The sequence below is a fragment of the Pelophylax lessonae genome (assembly GCF_965119305.1).
Source record: "Pelophylax lessonae genome assembly, chromosome: 4".
Lineage (NCBI taxonomy): Eukaryota > Metazoa > Chordata > Amphibia > Anura > Ranidae > Pelophylax > Pelophylax lessonae.
In genome coordinates this window covers 369,955,530-369,972,119 of record NC_138771.1, presented here as the reverse complement: position 1 = coordinate 369,972,119, position 16,590 = coordinate 369,955,530, and the positions used below count along the sequence as shown (strand labels likewise).

At 38.8% G+C, this 16,590-nt stretch overlaps 1 protein-coding gene across 1 annotated transcript in view; it reads right to left on the bottom strand.

Annotated features, from left to right (window-relative positions):
- The window catches only part of LOC309552665 (teneurin-2-like), a gene marked incomplete at its 3' end in the record, with an annotated part of 2,116,672 nt that extends 2,101,948 nt beyond the window's left edge, over window positions 1-14,724 (bottom strand). The window contains exon 1 of the mRNA XM_082253595.1: window positions 14,294-14,724. The remainder of the gene's footprint in view (window positions 1-14,293) is intronic.
- Window positions 14,725-16,590: the final 1,866 nt, after the last annotated feature.

The following is a 16,590-nucleotide window of genomic DNA, read 5'->3' as shown; positions in this document are numbered from 1 at the left end:
TCCAGAAAGAGCATGAAAAATAAATGATTATATATTTTGCTTCATGTGATGGCATTTGTGAGACACCACAAGCAAGTCATCCTGGGGGGTCCAGCTTATATGAGGAATGTTGACATAAATGTTCCTGTTCAGGTATAATGTTCCAGGAGTTAAGCAACTTCAACCCTTCATCAAGGGAGGAGATCACCGAGGCCGTACCATCTCATGTAATAGTTAGCTTGGTTGGATACCCCCAATGATAAACTATGTTATGGTTTTGTAGGGCTTTAGAAATAGGCTGTAAAGCTTTGCACTTTTGCATAGTATTTTGGAACAGGTCAGCAAAATTTGAATGGCAGCATAGTTGGCTGGAGGTTGTGAGTTCTTTTGAAACGTCATCATGAACTGGCCCTTGATATGGTAAAAATGCACCTGCATCAGTACATGTTTAGAAATGTTGTCAACAATGTAGGCCGGTTTAGGCAAGCAGTGAATTCTGTCTATCACCAGCTCAGAATCTGGAGTAGATGGTAGGAATGCCTTCATGAGCTCACAGTCATACTCATGTAGCTGACTTGGTTGTATAGACTCAGGTATGCCACGGTTTTTCATATTGTTTCTACGTGATCAATCCTCTAAGTTTGCTACTTTTCCTTAAGCCAGGCTACTTCATCAGATTGATCATTGTGAGCATCCACAAGTAAATTGTAAGATGAGGCTAAATCCCCCATTTTCTTCTCCACATGGTCAATCCTTCCCCCCAACTCCCCCATCTCAACCCTGAAGCTTTCGATAGAAGACATCATGTCAAAGTGAAGAGAACTGCATAGTGAGATCAGCATGTCCTTCATAGTTGTATCCAGGATAGGCTGTTTAGTGGTGGGGAAGGAGCTGATGGGATCTACCAGCTCTCTTGTATCATCCAGAGTGACTTGCCCCTTATTAACCTCTGCAGCAGGAGGGTTGGCATAAAGCCTGGGCTTAGACTTAGCAGGGCTGCAGGAAAGTGGTGTGAAGGCAATGGGCTTCGCAGAGCTGGCTTGTGAGCTGGGGCTTTGTGAGACAAGGGGAGAGCCGCTGGAAGCAGCCAGGGAGCAGCCACTGATGCCATCTTGGACACGATCCCGCTCTGCAGGCCGGAAGAAATGTGAACATTTGCAAGCTGCTGTGCCTCTTTCTGTTTGCGGTTAGCTCTTCTCTCTCAAGCAGCCATTCCATAGCACCGAGGCCACGCCCCCTCATGTGTACATATTCTGATGAGTATCACGCCCTAATGCAAGGGTGAGCAATTTTAACCTTAGTTGGGTATTTTTTCTTTTTCCCTATTACTTGGGTTTCACAGATTGGGAAACATGATATACTGTAAGCAGCCACATGCTATTAACATTTTTTAATAATATAGATGACCAGTTCCTACTCTAATGCTAACTTTTTTTCTACTTTCTTTATCTTTTTCCACATTGTACTTTACTCTCAGCACCCTATTAACGTGCTAAGATATCTCATTATATAGGGACTTTTACTCTCCACTAAGGATGGGGCACTGTGTTTGAGTCGAATGTAAGTTCGACTCGAACATAAGTTCGACTCGAACATTAGCTGTTTGTGTGTTCGTAGAACACTGCAAATTTGCCCACAGGTGAGCGCCCCATAATGCACTATGCTGTTGCAATGCAATCCTTGCTGGTGATTGGCCAAAGCATGCACCTGACCTGTATGCTTTGGCCAATCACAACACAATGTCCTGTCAGAGCCATGAGTGGCTAAGTCCAGGCCCCACACTATATAAGCCTGCTGCCTACATGGCAGCCGTGTATAGTGTGTTACAATAGATTAGGCAGATAGTTAGTAAATAGTGAGTTCAGTCAGTTTAGTGCAGTCAGTGTAGTGTACAGGCATACTACACTTTTAAAATGTATGGCTATGTTGTAGTCCTGGGTACCCTCTCGGTTCTCCCCAAGTTTTGTGTCCCTGTCACGTATAGTTCAAGAGCAGTACCATGCCAAACATGACCAAGATTTCCCAGAGACGCCAATGTCATACAGGAAACAGTGCCATGCCAAGCTGTCCAATATTTCCCATAGACGCCAATGTTAAAGACAGGGAGCAGTGCCATCTAAAGCTGACCAAAATTTCCCAGAGATGCCAATGAGCCCAGAAAGCTGAAAATTGGTCTGGGCAAGAAGGGGATGAAAGTGCCCTGTATTTAAGTGGTTAAGGGGAACCCTATGACAGAATTAAAAAAAAAACGGCATGGGGTCCCTCCCAACATCTATACCAGGCCCTTTGGGTCTGGCATAGATTTTAAGGGGAACTCATTGCCAAAAAAAAAGGGGTGTGGGGTCCTCCCCAAAATCCATACCAGACCCTTATCTGTGCATGCAGCCTGGCCGGCCAGGAAAGGGGGGGATGAGCGAGTGCCCCCCTCCTGAATCATACCAGGCCACTTGCCCTCAACATAGGGAGGGTGCTTTGGGGTGCCCCCTAAAGCACCTTATCTCCACGTTGATGAGGACAGGGGGCTCTTCCAAACAACCCTGGGCTGTGGTTGTTGGGGTCTGCGGGTGGGGGGCTTATCGGAATTTGGAAGCCCCCTTTAACAAGGGGGCCCCCAGATCCCGGCTCCCCCTATGTGAATGGGTAACGGGTACATAGTACCCCTACCCATTCACCAAAAAAGTGTCAAAAAGTAAAAACCATAGAACAGTTTCTGACAAGTCCTTTAATAAAAAAAAAAAAAGTGGCCCTCGATGAAAAATCGTCATCGTCAATGATGACGCCCGCTGGACCTGAAAAAAAATGTAAAAATGCTTTGCCTTATATGGGGCTACCTGCCGTATACCCAATCTTTAGCTTTGACAGTTCTTTTATAGGCAAGGGGCAATGTCACCCAGTTGCACTGCCCCCTTCTGATGTTACATTCTGACGTCACGGGATGTCAGAAGAATCGGTGCCACCAGGTGACGTAGCCGGGTGGCCCCACCCCTTTCCTAAAAATAACTGTCAAAGCTGAAGATCTGGCATACGGCCTGTAGCTTCTTAAGAAGATGCAAAGCATTTTTAATTTTTTTTCTATTTTTCGGTTCCAGCATGTGTTGTGATTGACAATGGATTTACATTGAGGGACACTATTTTTATTTTATTTTCAATAAAGAACTTGTCAAAAACTGTGTTCTGTGGTTTTTACTTTTTCACACCTTTTTTACACCTTTTACCCATTCACATTGTTGGGTGGGATCTGGGGGCTTCCAGATTCTGATAACCCCCAAACCCTGACAACTACAGCGCCGGGTTCTCAGGAAGAGGCTCTTGTCCCCACAAGGTGCTTTGGGGTGGGGGGGCAGAGCGCTCACTCCCCCCCCCTTTCCTGATCTGCCAGGCTGCATGTTCACTGGTTTTATTTTACATTTTGGCGTAGGGTTCCCCTTAAAATCCATACCAGACCCAAAGAACCTGGTATGGACTGTGAGGGGGACCCTATGCTGTTTTTTTTCATTAATACATTACATCCGCGAGCAAGTTTAAATGACATTTTTTCCTATAAAAATGTCAATATTGCTGCAGCAGGCTCCATACATTGTACAGATGTGCCACTTTACAGGCAGACTAAGGAGACCCCCAGGCACGATATTTAAAGGAATTTTTCATTTTTATTGTTTCACTTTAAGCATCATTAAAATCACTGCTCCTGAAAAAACTATTGTTTAAAAAAAAAATGTTTGCATTGATACATGTCCCCCAGGACAGTACCCAGGTTCACATACACTTTTTATGGCAATAACTTGCATATAAGCCTTTAAAATGAGAACTATTCATTTTTCATGTTCGTGTCCCATAGACTTTAATAAAGTTTGCATATAACTTTTTCCCTGTTCGGGATGTTCTGGTGCGGACCAAACAGGGGGGTGTTCAGCCCATCACTACTCTCCACTAGATTAGGTTTGTTCTGTTTGATTTTGAACTAAGATTCAGTAGAAGTTGCTAAAGGGTGGACTCTCCTATGCAGCTATTATTTAGTTTTTGTTTTGTATATACATAAAGCTGAATGTCTTGCTTGCTTATTGGATATTTACAATGATTTTGTTGACATGTATGGTATTTATCTATATACTAGCATACGGTTTGATTAACACTCTCTCCTGGCTGTGATTTTGAGCTGGTATGCTCTATAACAAGCTGTTTGTTTTGAATATTCTGTATTTACCTCATAATCAAAGCTCTGTAATATGTTGAACCTTTGTTTCTAATGAAAATGTAATTGTGAAAAAAATAGCCTTTAGTAACCCTTTATGCTGCACTTTAGCTGGTGAAGAAAGGAATGACAAGGATAGTTTTAATTGTAAACAGATTTTTTTTCCACAATCGTACGCAAGAAATAAATCCTAAAACCAGAAAAACAGAACCATCAACATAATAATAGAAATAAAGGTAGATTTAAAATAACTAGCAAGATTGGTATGGTTAATGTTGCATGATTCATGACTGACTGCCCATGCAGGACAAAAGAAAATAGGCTCAATTCACAAGTTTGACACACCTGGATAAGGATACTTATTTTCAGAAAAGTAACAGTTATATTCAGCTATTGGAGAGATTTAACCTTACTTCCTATCACCATGCAGTTCCATAACAGCAGCGCAAGAAATAAGGGAAGCCATTGTAACTGGTACAGGAAGACACCTGGAAGAGTGATTCAAACTCTTTCCCATTTTATTGACAAAGAAGAGTTAATGTATCCTCCTAATTAAGTAAGGTTTTTACCCTGAATTAGAACATGCATTTTAAATTATATGCATTTAAAGATTTAGGAATTTAATACCTATTTAGGTTTTTACAGAGTATGGAAAATTCAGTAGAATAATCCAGCAAAGATGCCTAAATGTACCAAAAGACATTTGATGAATATTTTTCCTACAAAAAAGCTTAATGGAATCAAGCTGTCTATGGAGCATCTGTGATAAAAAAAATATACCTTCTTCGAGAACCACCATTAAGGGAGAAAGGGTTATCGGCCGAAATTTCCAATTCACCAAATAGTCCTGAACATACAGTGTATACCCATCAAAAATTGTTCTTTCTTTGTGGAGTGAACATGATTTGTCATATGTTCTCCAATCTTTTTATTTATTCACAAGCATAAAGACGACCATAAACATCAAAAAGCAGCATCATTTTAGCAAATGCACTCAGTGCAACCCTCCACAATACTGCAAGGAATAAATGCTTGTCTAAGTGTAGAAGGTTGGAGAGGAAACTGCTTTACTTACCTGACTCCTCACTCTAGCAAGCTCCTGTACTGTTTTCCTTTTTTGAAAGCTTTGGACTGTGGGCTTTCCCTTAGAGTAATCACATAGAATTCAGGGCAATTAACCCTGAATTGTATGTGGTGGAGTGAGGAGTGAAACCATAGATGGTATGGCAGAAGAAAATTGGTTGCACTAATCAAGGGAACCTGCTAGAGCGAGGAGTAAGGTAAGGTATAAGTCATTTGCAGCCCCCCATGCTTTAAATTAGTTATCCCTTACAGTGCGGGGTGGGGGGGGGGGGGGATTGCACACTGTTTTTTCTCTTTGTTGTGTCCAGAGTTGAACTTTAAAAGTAGAGAAATGCAGTGTTAAGAGTTTATTTCTGAGGAAAGATATGCTACAAAGTCCCTTATGTGATAACAGTAGACCCCTAAGGAAATATCATTAAAGTTTATAGCGAACTAAAACATTTTTTAGTTTTTAATGAGCAGATTTGTACTGCTATCCAGTTAGAATGAATACCTATCATGGTCCTGACAATATACCTGTGGATGCAAGATAAAATCTCCAACAGCAACAAAAAAAAAATGTTTTCTGTGTCGCAGCTACAGATTTCCCCTCACTTACTGCCTAGTAAGACCATTAACATTGTTACATAGTTAGTCAGGTTGAAAAAAGACACAGTCCATCTGGTTCAACCAAAAAAAAAAAAAAAAACAGTATTGAAAACCCAACCATACAATCCCATATACACAATCCTATACCCGTTGTTGATCCAGAGGAAGGCGAAAATAAATTGTGAGAGAAAGTGAGGGGAAATCTTTCTAAAGGAATTATGGATAGCAGTAGGTTTTAAATAAGTAGGTTTTAAACCATAGGGGGTTTTAATCCTTTCCCACCTAATCCAAAAAAAAAAAAAGCTTTGGTTTGACATACTGTATATTTAAATAAAAATTATCACAAACTTCCTTCTGTATTCTTCTGTTCTCTAGAAATAAACTGTAGGTCTCTACAATTTACATAAAGTGCATGCTAGTAAGATACACAAATAAATGTTTATGAAAACTGAACAAATTCATTTTTGGCAATGAGAATATTTGCTGATATTCTACTGCTGTGTGATGTTTATAGTCGTCTTTATGTTTACAAAAAAATGCTGTATATAAATAAAGCGAATTGAGATCATAAGGCAAGTGCACTCTGGACAAATTGTGGTACATTTTTTTAAAAAACATGTAGTAAACAGTTCAAGTGGCAAATGCATTTCTAAACTAATGGAGAAGTATTTATGTGTATTTCTGGAAAATGCAGAAGCACACAATCTCAAACAGTTAAAAGTTATTGTGTGTGTAGTTTTTTTTTTTTTATTTTTTTTTTTATTGAAATAGATTTAAAATGGAAAAGGGAACATAAAGTATAAAGTATGTTTAATGTATTTTGATATACACATAAAAAAATATTAGCTACGTGCAAAAAAAAAACTTGCTTCTGCATAAAGTTTACAATTATATTTGTACAAGGGGGTCTCTACTCTTGATTTGTAGTGATACACAGTGGGGTTGATTTACTAAAACTGGAGGGTGCAAAATCTGTTGCAATTCCGCATGGTTGCCAATCAGCTTCTATCTTCAGCTTGTTCCATTAGACTTTGACAAAATAATCCAGGAAGCTGATTGGCTTCTATGCAGAGTTTTCACTCTCCAGTTTTCTGTTTTTTTTTCCATAAACACTCTCCAGTTTTAAGAAATCAACCCCAGTGACTGTACTTACAACTCTTTCTAAAAATGCAAACGTATTGGCCTGATTTACTAGAACAAAATAAACAGGAGCAGAGAGTAAGCAATATGATAACTATAGTTATGCTTGTGCTTCAGGTTGGCATGAACCCACAGACCTTTTTGCACCAATTAAATCTTACCTATTAGCTCATCTGGCAAATATTGCTGCCCCCCTGTTTGCAGTGTGTTAGAAACAACACAAGAAACGTATAATGTGATATGCACCACAATTGCTTACTAAGGTTTGAAGAACACAGCATGTCTGAGCCTGGGGTGTGATCTCTCTTTATCTCTGCTGGTGTACTGTTCGATCCTGTACCATTGTGAGGCAATCATATACTCCTCCCCTATTCTCACATTGGGGGAATACAAAGTAGAAAAGTTCAGTGTGGGTTTCATGAATGGGATGCCAAAAGTAACCCCTGTCAATAATAAGTAAGGCCTGCTCCTTGAGATCTTCATCCTTCCCTACCTACACTCACAAACTGTTCCAGGAGTAGCAGCCTGAGTGGTCACCACCATCTTCTCCAAAGCAACCTTCGCCCCTGGCACACTTGGTATCTCAGTCTCCCTCTCTGCAAGTTAGAAGTTAACTCAAAGCTTGTGCTGGCTGAGGTGCTTGAAGATACTGTATATGTACCCCACTTGCTGATTTATTGGGATATTGACGCTGTTTGGCTGGACCTAAATATTATACAGGCAGACATGAAAAAACTCAGGGACAGGACCAACAACATTTATAAGTGAGTCACAGAGGTAGACAATACTATCCAGCGAGTTCCTGCCAAATACTCCAAACTGGAACAATGACCAAAACTAGCTCAAGAGACAAAACAGATGGCCTGGAGAACAGGCTACATCTGGATAATATTTGGCAGGTCAGCCTCCATCAATATGTAGAAGGGAATGATCCAGTTTGTTTGTTTGTTTGAGTATGAAATATGGATCTGATAACTTGCTTGCTTTATCAATGAACATGCCAATAGGGCTCCAGCCCACTCTTTATCTTCTGGACTACAGGGACTGTTACTACATATTGAATAGGGCCAGACACATGAAGCCCCTTAAAATCAACAACTCTGCAGTTCCCTTTTATCCCTCTTTCCTGACTACTTTACAAGTTAGGAAACAACACACCTAATTTCAAGCCATTAAGCAGTGACTTTGATCTGTAGATCTTTAATACACTATGATTTCCCAAAATGCATGCTTAATATTAGGACAAAGCACATTGTCCCAATTTTCTGGAGGATACCCAGGAAATGGCATTGGTATTTTCTTCAATGACAAGTGTCTCCCAAGCCGATGGTCGGTACCTGAAGCCAAGGTTGTATGACTTAGTAGAGTGTTTTTGCTTGATCTCCTATTCTGTCATATGTATTACTGTACCCCAATGAACCAATCATTACCAATGTACCCCAATGGTATTCCACATGATCAGTTTTCATTCTGAAAGGAAATAAATATTTTAGGAAACAGTAGTAACAGTGTCTTGTATTTTTTTTGTATCTGTTACTCTAAGCAACAATTCTGTGTTTGTGTCCTTCAAGTGATTTTTCATATGAGGCTCTGAATGACTATACACATTTTAAATGATGAACAAGTAAGACCTGCTTTTATTTCAAACAACCAGTTTTAATTAGTCAAAACATTTATATTGGGAACTAAAGAGCATACCATCAATACTAAGTATTACTCCAGAATTCTAAATTGGAATAATAAGCCCTTTCTTTTAAGAAATAATTTCTCAAAGGATCCACAGCTGCTTTGAGTCAATCACTATTTGGCATTTTAACAATGCAATATAAATCTATGTATGGTATAAACCTTCTCTGGCTATTAATCTAGCTAAATTAGATTGCAAGATCAGACAAGACTTTAAGTAGTATATATTCCAAGGTCCATGTCTGGTATTACCAAATATTTGCCAATTATAGTTGTCAAGTGTTGCAGAACTAATATTTACAACAGCATACTCACAGATTACAGCTATTTAATTCACATTTTGATATATCGATGTAAATATTGTGTTACATACAAAACATAAACTCTTGTACTGAAATAATGTAGAGAAAAAATCAAGTGTATATTAAGAATACAAATACCATATTTAACCTTCTTGGCATAAACCCAGAACATTATTTGGACTTTTAAATTTAAATTTCCCAAGAAATGCTTGGTGGTATTGCCCAAGTGGCATGGATATTCCAAATTGTGAGGGGTGGAGTATCAGTAAAAAATCTCTTTACTGGTCATCCCTCTGTCTTGTGAAGGCAGAAGCAGTCTGCTCTGAGCATACTTAGGTTCACGGCTTTCAGATCCTGGCCGGCTGCAGGCAGGGAAGAAGGAAATTGAGTACTGTCTTTATTCAGTATTTTTAGGAACAGTCCAGGGCAGACATCAGTTTTCTAACAAACTTATGATGTCTTAAAAAAGAGGTCTTGTCAAGCTGAATATATCATCACATACGTATTGTCAGCTACCGTGTAATAGTAAAAAAGTTATCACACATTAAAAAAAAAAAAATCTTGTAAAATATAAAAAGAATAATTTTATGGACTCCCAATGCATGTCCATATGCATGTGTATGCTCATGTTCACATGTGATTAGTGATCAGGTAACAAACACTATATTTTCAAAAGTATTGGGATGCCTGCCTTTACATGCACATGAACTTTATTGGCATCCCAGTCTTAGTCCGTAAGTTTCAATATTGAGTTGGCCCATCCTTTGCAGCTATAACAGTTTCAACTCTTCTCGGAAGGCTGTCCACATAGTTTAGGAGTATGTCTATGGGATTGTTTGACAGTTCTTCCAGAAGCACATTTGTGAGGTTAGGCACTGATGTGGATGAAAAGGCCTGCTCACAGGCTCCGCTCTAATTCATCCCTAAGGTGTTCTATTAGGTTGAGGTCAAAACTCTGTGAAGGCCAGTCAAGTTCCTCCACCCAAAACTCGCTCATCCATCTCTTTATGGACTTTACTTTGTGTTCTGGTCCAAATCATTTGGTGGAGGGGGGATTATGGTGTGAGATTTTTTTCCAGGGGTTGGGCTTGGCCCCTTAGTTCCAGTGAAGGGAACTCTTAAGGCATCCGCATACCAAGACATTTTGGATAATGTCATGCTCCTAACATTGTGGGAACAGGTTGGGGATGGCCCCTTCCTGTTCCAACATGATTTAGACCAGTTCACAAAGCAAGGTCCATGAAGACATGGATGAGCGAGTTTGGGGTGGAGGAAATTGACTGGCCTGCAGAGTCCTGACCTCAACCTGATAGAAGACCTTTGGGATGAATTAGAGTGCAGACTACGAGCTAGGCCTTCTCATCCATCAGTGCCTGACCTCACAAATGTGCTTCTGGAAAAATGGTCAAACATTCCTATAGAAACACTTCTCAACCTTGTGGACAGCCTTCCCAGAAGAGTTGAAGCTTTTAAAGCTGCCAAGGGTGGCCTAACTGGATAAAGAACCCTATGGACTAAGACTAGGATGCCATAAAAGTTCATGAGCGTGTAAAGGCATTTGTCCCAATATTTTTGACAATACAGTGTATATTAGGTATCACCGCACAAGTCTGAGTGAGAGGAATATTATAAGTGCAATTATTATTAGTTAAAGCATGGCAATGGTCAAAATGTAAAGTCATATATTTATTTTCACATTGTATTTAAATTATTTCTAGCCTACTACTATTAATCTGGATGATCTTGAAGTTTGTAAACTTACTTTGTGAAGATCCTCATACATTAACATTTTTTACTTCTGGGAATCCTATTCACTATGCTTTGTGAGTAGGCACTGCTGTGTCACATAATTCACAGAGCCTGCCAATAGCAAGCACAAGTGGGAAAGAATAGGACACCTCTCATTTTAGAGCTGAAGCCTTTTTTTTTTTTTTTACATTGTAGAGCTTCTAGAATTCCTACAACATAAGGCTCATGTTTCATAGTTTAAACAAGTTACATATCCATCTACTATGGGATGACAAACCTCATAAAGTAAACCAAAAACCTTTCCCTTTCTTTAGAGATACAAATCCTCCTTCATTTCTGTCACTCTAATTCACTCTTCCAGAAACGGCAGCTCCTAATGCGAGGGTGTTAGCAACAGAGACAGTGCTGTCAATCCAGAAAGTAGTGGGCTGCAATATGTGTGGCCAAGGGCTGATCAACAAGGTACAGCCTATATCGGAGTATCAACTCTACACTGAATTCAGGAGAAGTGAAGCCTTGCTATCACACCATCACAAGAGACTAGATTAGGTGGACTACACTAGCAGGCACAAAAGTTATTTGTGGGACTTTTCAAGGGAACTAAGAAAAACTGCAGTGACAGAAGCACTTATAATTATGTACTGAAGCACATTTGTTATTTTTTTTTAAATGGTAGGTCATAGTTCTCTTTTAAGGAACTCTACAATATATATCGCTTACGTGCTTGCAATACATAGTATTAGCAGTTTAGGGAAGGCTAAGAGATCACAGGTTCACATAAAAAAAAAAAAAAAAAAAAAAAAAAAGAAATGTTCAAAGTTAAAAGTGGTATTCATAATAATAAAAAAAAGTTGAGGAAGTTTACTATACCATATAACCAATTTGGCTTCAACTACCCAACTAGTCTAAAAGGAAAACTACCCCGTGATATAAACACAGGCTTGCTGTTTTATGAATCATTTAATTTTAGTCCTAATTCTGATTTGCTCTGCAGCATATCTTGCTTGGTTTAGGTATTGAAATAATTTGATACTAACAAAAAGCGTTAATAGTGCCAAATGTATAGAGTGCCATGTGTATTTACACTGTAGCTGAAAATATGTAGTAAATCCATAAAACGGTATAGGAAATAAGACATTAAGTGCCAGTTCACATTTGTGCGATCACAGAGATCGCATGTAATTTAGAGCGCACTGCTCCTAAAATTACATGCGATCTGTGTGTGGTGCAAATTCAGCCATACAGTTTGTATGGCTGAATTTGCACTGCAATTGCACTAAAACTCGCACAGGACCCTTTTTTTGGTCCGCAGCAGAATCGGATCGCATGATGGTTCACACTAGTGCGATCCGATTCTGCGCAAACTTGCAGATCGCACTGCGATATGCGATCTGATCTGGGGCTGTCATTAACTTTTAATTGACACCCCCAGTGTATCGCATATGGCAGTGTGAACTGCCAGGGTTGCTGATGCGATGCGGGATCACGCTGTATATTCGCAGCTTTCCCGCATCGCACAAATGTGAACCACAACTTATACAGCAAACATTTATAATAAGTTTGAGATATATGTAATTTGATATTCAAAGGTCAGATTATATTTGTCAACATTACAGAAATGTAAAATGTAAATAAATAAATTGGAAACAATAATACCATATAGGTGTCCCACATTATAAAATGTGTATTTCTTGCCACTGTACAAAAAGATTTAGGAATAAGTTCTCTTTACACTTTCCCCAAGGAGACTATTACATGGGAGCAAATGCCAAATATAAACCCACTAATAAGCAAGATATAAGAATGTTAACATTTTTTTCAACATAAGGTCATAATATACATTGGTGAAGTCATTTAGGCCTCTGTAAATTCAAGATGTACATTTATGTTTTTTTGATATCTTAAAAGTCCAGATGCTCCTATTGATGTTCACATTTCAGATCAGTGAGCTTTTTGATGAACTGTGTTCCATATGAAATAAAGTATCAGGGCTTTATATTTCATTACATTATGGGATCAAGGGACCATGAACATATCTAAAACTATCTATAACTCAGTCATTTCAGAACAGTGGCTACTTTTATATCAGCCATCTATTCAAGTGTAAGCCTGTGTAATAAAATGATTATTTAGGACCAGCAAAGCAAGAAATCATGAATCTGATGTGTGTCATCCAGCTATGGACAGATTTAACATAACAGGTAAAAAAAAATCAGAGGTGAGCTTTTAAACCAAAGGCCACCAACACTTCAGAAGTATAATAAATAAATAAATTAAGATAAAACATATTTGCATCCTCAAAAGATGGTTTATAAAACATACACATAACTTTTTGGCAAACTTTTTCATGACTACTTTTATCAAGGTTATTTTTATTTTTTTTATACCTAATACAGTTTTCTTTTTTTTTTTGAACCTGTAGTTTTAGTGTTGTTTCCAAATGAACTTAGAACCTCTGTCCTTTTATTTTCTGATATCATGCTAATAATGATAGACAACCAGAAATTCCTAATGTGTGCAGAGGAACTGTTTAGTAGCTGTTTGCCACAATCAATAACATCTCAGTTAACAGAAATTTTACAACTGTAAACAGAATTGATTTGTTTTTAACTGTAGCAACTTGTCATTATGTATTGATTTCCTCTTCACCTGCAGTTAAACATCACGCAGCTGAACTGACTGTCATTGCTTTATTGTTGCCTTCAGCAATTAGTTAAAATGTAAAATCTGACAGCAACACACCTGCATGTGTATGTACAAAGACAACAACTTTGTGCGTTAATAAATAACCTAACTGCATATTTCTTTAGCTATGATTTATACTGCCAAGCCTGTAACATTACCATACAGGCCCTAAAATGCTACTAACATGATTACCTTAAAACCAGCAGCAATTTCCGAACCACTAAACAAGACATCGCTTCTCTCCAAAACTCTTAAGTCTGGAATTTATTATTTAGAGCAATTTAGCCGTAGCTCAATCATTATGGACAAACAGCATGAGGTAGCACTAAAGCACTTATATGTTTTTATTATCATTTACAAACAAGAATGCTGTCTGTTATTGCCTCCTGCTGCAATGATACAAAAACAGCATCCCCCTTTTTTTTTTTCTTTCATTTGGAATTCACATGACTCCTTTCTCCTTCACCAAAAAAACCAAGGATCTTATATTATATATATATATATATATATATATATATATATATATATATATATATATATATATATATATATACACTTGTACTTTAACTCCTAGAGATTTGCCAAATGCATTGCCATGGAGCAGAATGCAATAAGAAAAAGTAATATAATAATAATAATAATAATAAAGAGCACCAATGTCAGCTAAGGACTTAGCATACAACTATGTACTTCCAAAAGTCCTGAGATCTCCCAAGCCGTTGTCACTCATTCCAGAGATCTGTGTACACGCGTAGTAGGTGCACATGGAGTTGAAAACCTCTAGTGACGACAACGGTCGTATGTGAAGTGACAGCTTTAGCATGCATAAGCAATCAGCATACAGTACCCAAGGGATAATAATAATTATAATAATAAAAAATAATGTTACCAGTGAATCCTACAGGGTCCCTGCAGTAATGATCTGCAGTAACTTGAATCCTTGTGTCCCTCTCCCACGTCCTAATAGTCCCGGAGTTCCAGAGTACAAGGCTATCCCACATCGGCCGGTAAGTGCCAGCAATCCAGAAACGTGCCGCCCTATTCCTATTACTATAACCCCCAGCGAAAGGCAAGCGAAGCAGGCAAACCACTGCAGCTCCGTGTATTGAATGAAGCCAAGGCGCAGGCTGAATGGAGAGGACGTCCAATCCCCGGGCTCGTAGCTCCAACGTTCACAATCAGAGCAGACTGGGAGCTACCACTAGGAGCTCAGGCCAGGGAGAGCGTCGGAGAGACGAGGCCACGAGCTGCAGTGCAGACCTGCTTCAGCACCCCGGACAGCAGCAGCGCCGCCGCCGCTTCAGTACCATGGACAGCTCCTCGCCGCTTCAGCACCACGGACAGCTCCTCGCCGCTTCAGTACCACGGACAGCTCCTCGCCGCCTGCCGCATCAGCACCCCTCTCCTGCCTACCAGCGTCATTCACATGGGAGCCGATCGTTTAGGATGCAGTAAAAGATCACGTACTACTAGGTTTACTTTACAACAAGGTGGAGCTGGGAAATGGGTGCTAGGTATACAACGCCTACGGATTTACCATTTTTATATTATTGTTTTATTTATGATTACTTTTTTTTTCTTTATTTATTTTTTTATTTATTTATTTTTGCTCCATTGATGTTGAGGTTTTGCTTTCCCTACGCTGCTCGTAGGTTGTGGATTTTGCACGTGTTTCTCTCGCCTTTCATTTCCTCGCAGGAGGTGGGAAGAAAAGATTTGCCAGCGCGTCATTCAGAACATTATCCATCGGCTGCCAAAAAGCTTTGATTCCTTCACTGTCTTTGCCAAGTGCTGTATGTGAAATGATGCCACTGTCACTGGCATCTCATGTTTTCAAAATATGTCTAATAACCTATATGAATAAGGCTTAACAACTTATGTGTTGCTTAAATAACTACATAACTACAAATACAAACATATATCTATAAATATAAATATATATATATATATATATATATATATATATATATATATATATAAAAGAAAGTAGTTATAAACACGATTTAAAAGTTATATGTTCTGTGCACTGTATTATTTACTATAAAGAAAAAAAAGGAATAGGCTATTTAAAGGGTGCCCCATCCATTATCATAGATAACCAAAAAAGAAGACTTATTGTGTTGGACTTTACTGGTACAAGTAAAGTCAAGCATTCACGCATTCAGTTATAAAAAATATATAAATGTTTATTACAAAGAATTATTTAAAAACCAAATATAAAACCATGAAAATGTGCTCAAATTGGGCAATATTGGCCATATTATGACACTACAACATTAAGTGCTGGTTCACACATATGCAATGCGGGAACCCTGTGAATCCCCTGCTGGTTCCCGCATGGCACTCGACTCGCAGGTGGTTCACACTGCCATATGCGAATTGCTGGAGGTGTCAATACAAAGTTAACGACACCCCTAGATCAGTTTGCATATCGCAGTGCGAACTGTCAGTTCGGACATGAATCGGATCGCATATGTCACAGCTCACACATAGCATCAATCCAAATCCACAGCTCTCTCACTTCTGCAAACATCACCCACCCATTTACAGTTCTCACCTCCTATCACATAGGTGTGAACACCCATGCGATCCGATTCTGGTGCGGATCAAAAAAGGGTCCTGTGGGACTTTGGTCCAAATACAATGTCAATTCAGCCATACAATCTGTATGGCTCAATTCACAACGCACAGACATCACATGTGATTCGTAAAGCAGTGCGCTGCGAATCACATGCGATGTCTGACATTGCATATGTGTGAACCAGCACTTACTCTTTGCTATATGTTCCAAGAGGTCGAAACCTCTTGGAGCAAAGAGGTAATATTGTAGTTTTATATGGCCGATATTGCCCAAAATGAGTACTTTACAATGGTTTTATAATATGTTTTTAAATAATTCTTTGTAATAAACATTTACATTTATATTTTTTTTATAAATGAATGTAGGAGCATTCCTCTCTGATCACAGTAAAGTCCAACACAATAAGTCTTCTTGGTAATGTATTATTTACTAATGTATTATTTACTAATGAAACTTAAGTGACAACAAATTTCTATTCTTCAGATCTAGGGGTCTGTACATGGTTATGCCTCATTCTTCTAGATCAGCTGTTGTCAACTTTCTTGATTTGGGGAGGGCTTCAAGTTCAGCCCTCAACATCTCTAAAGGGCGTCACATAAAATTCA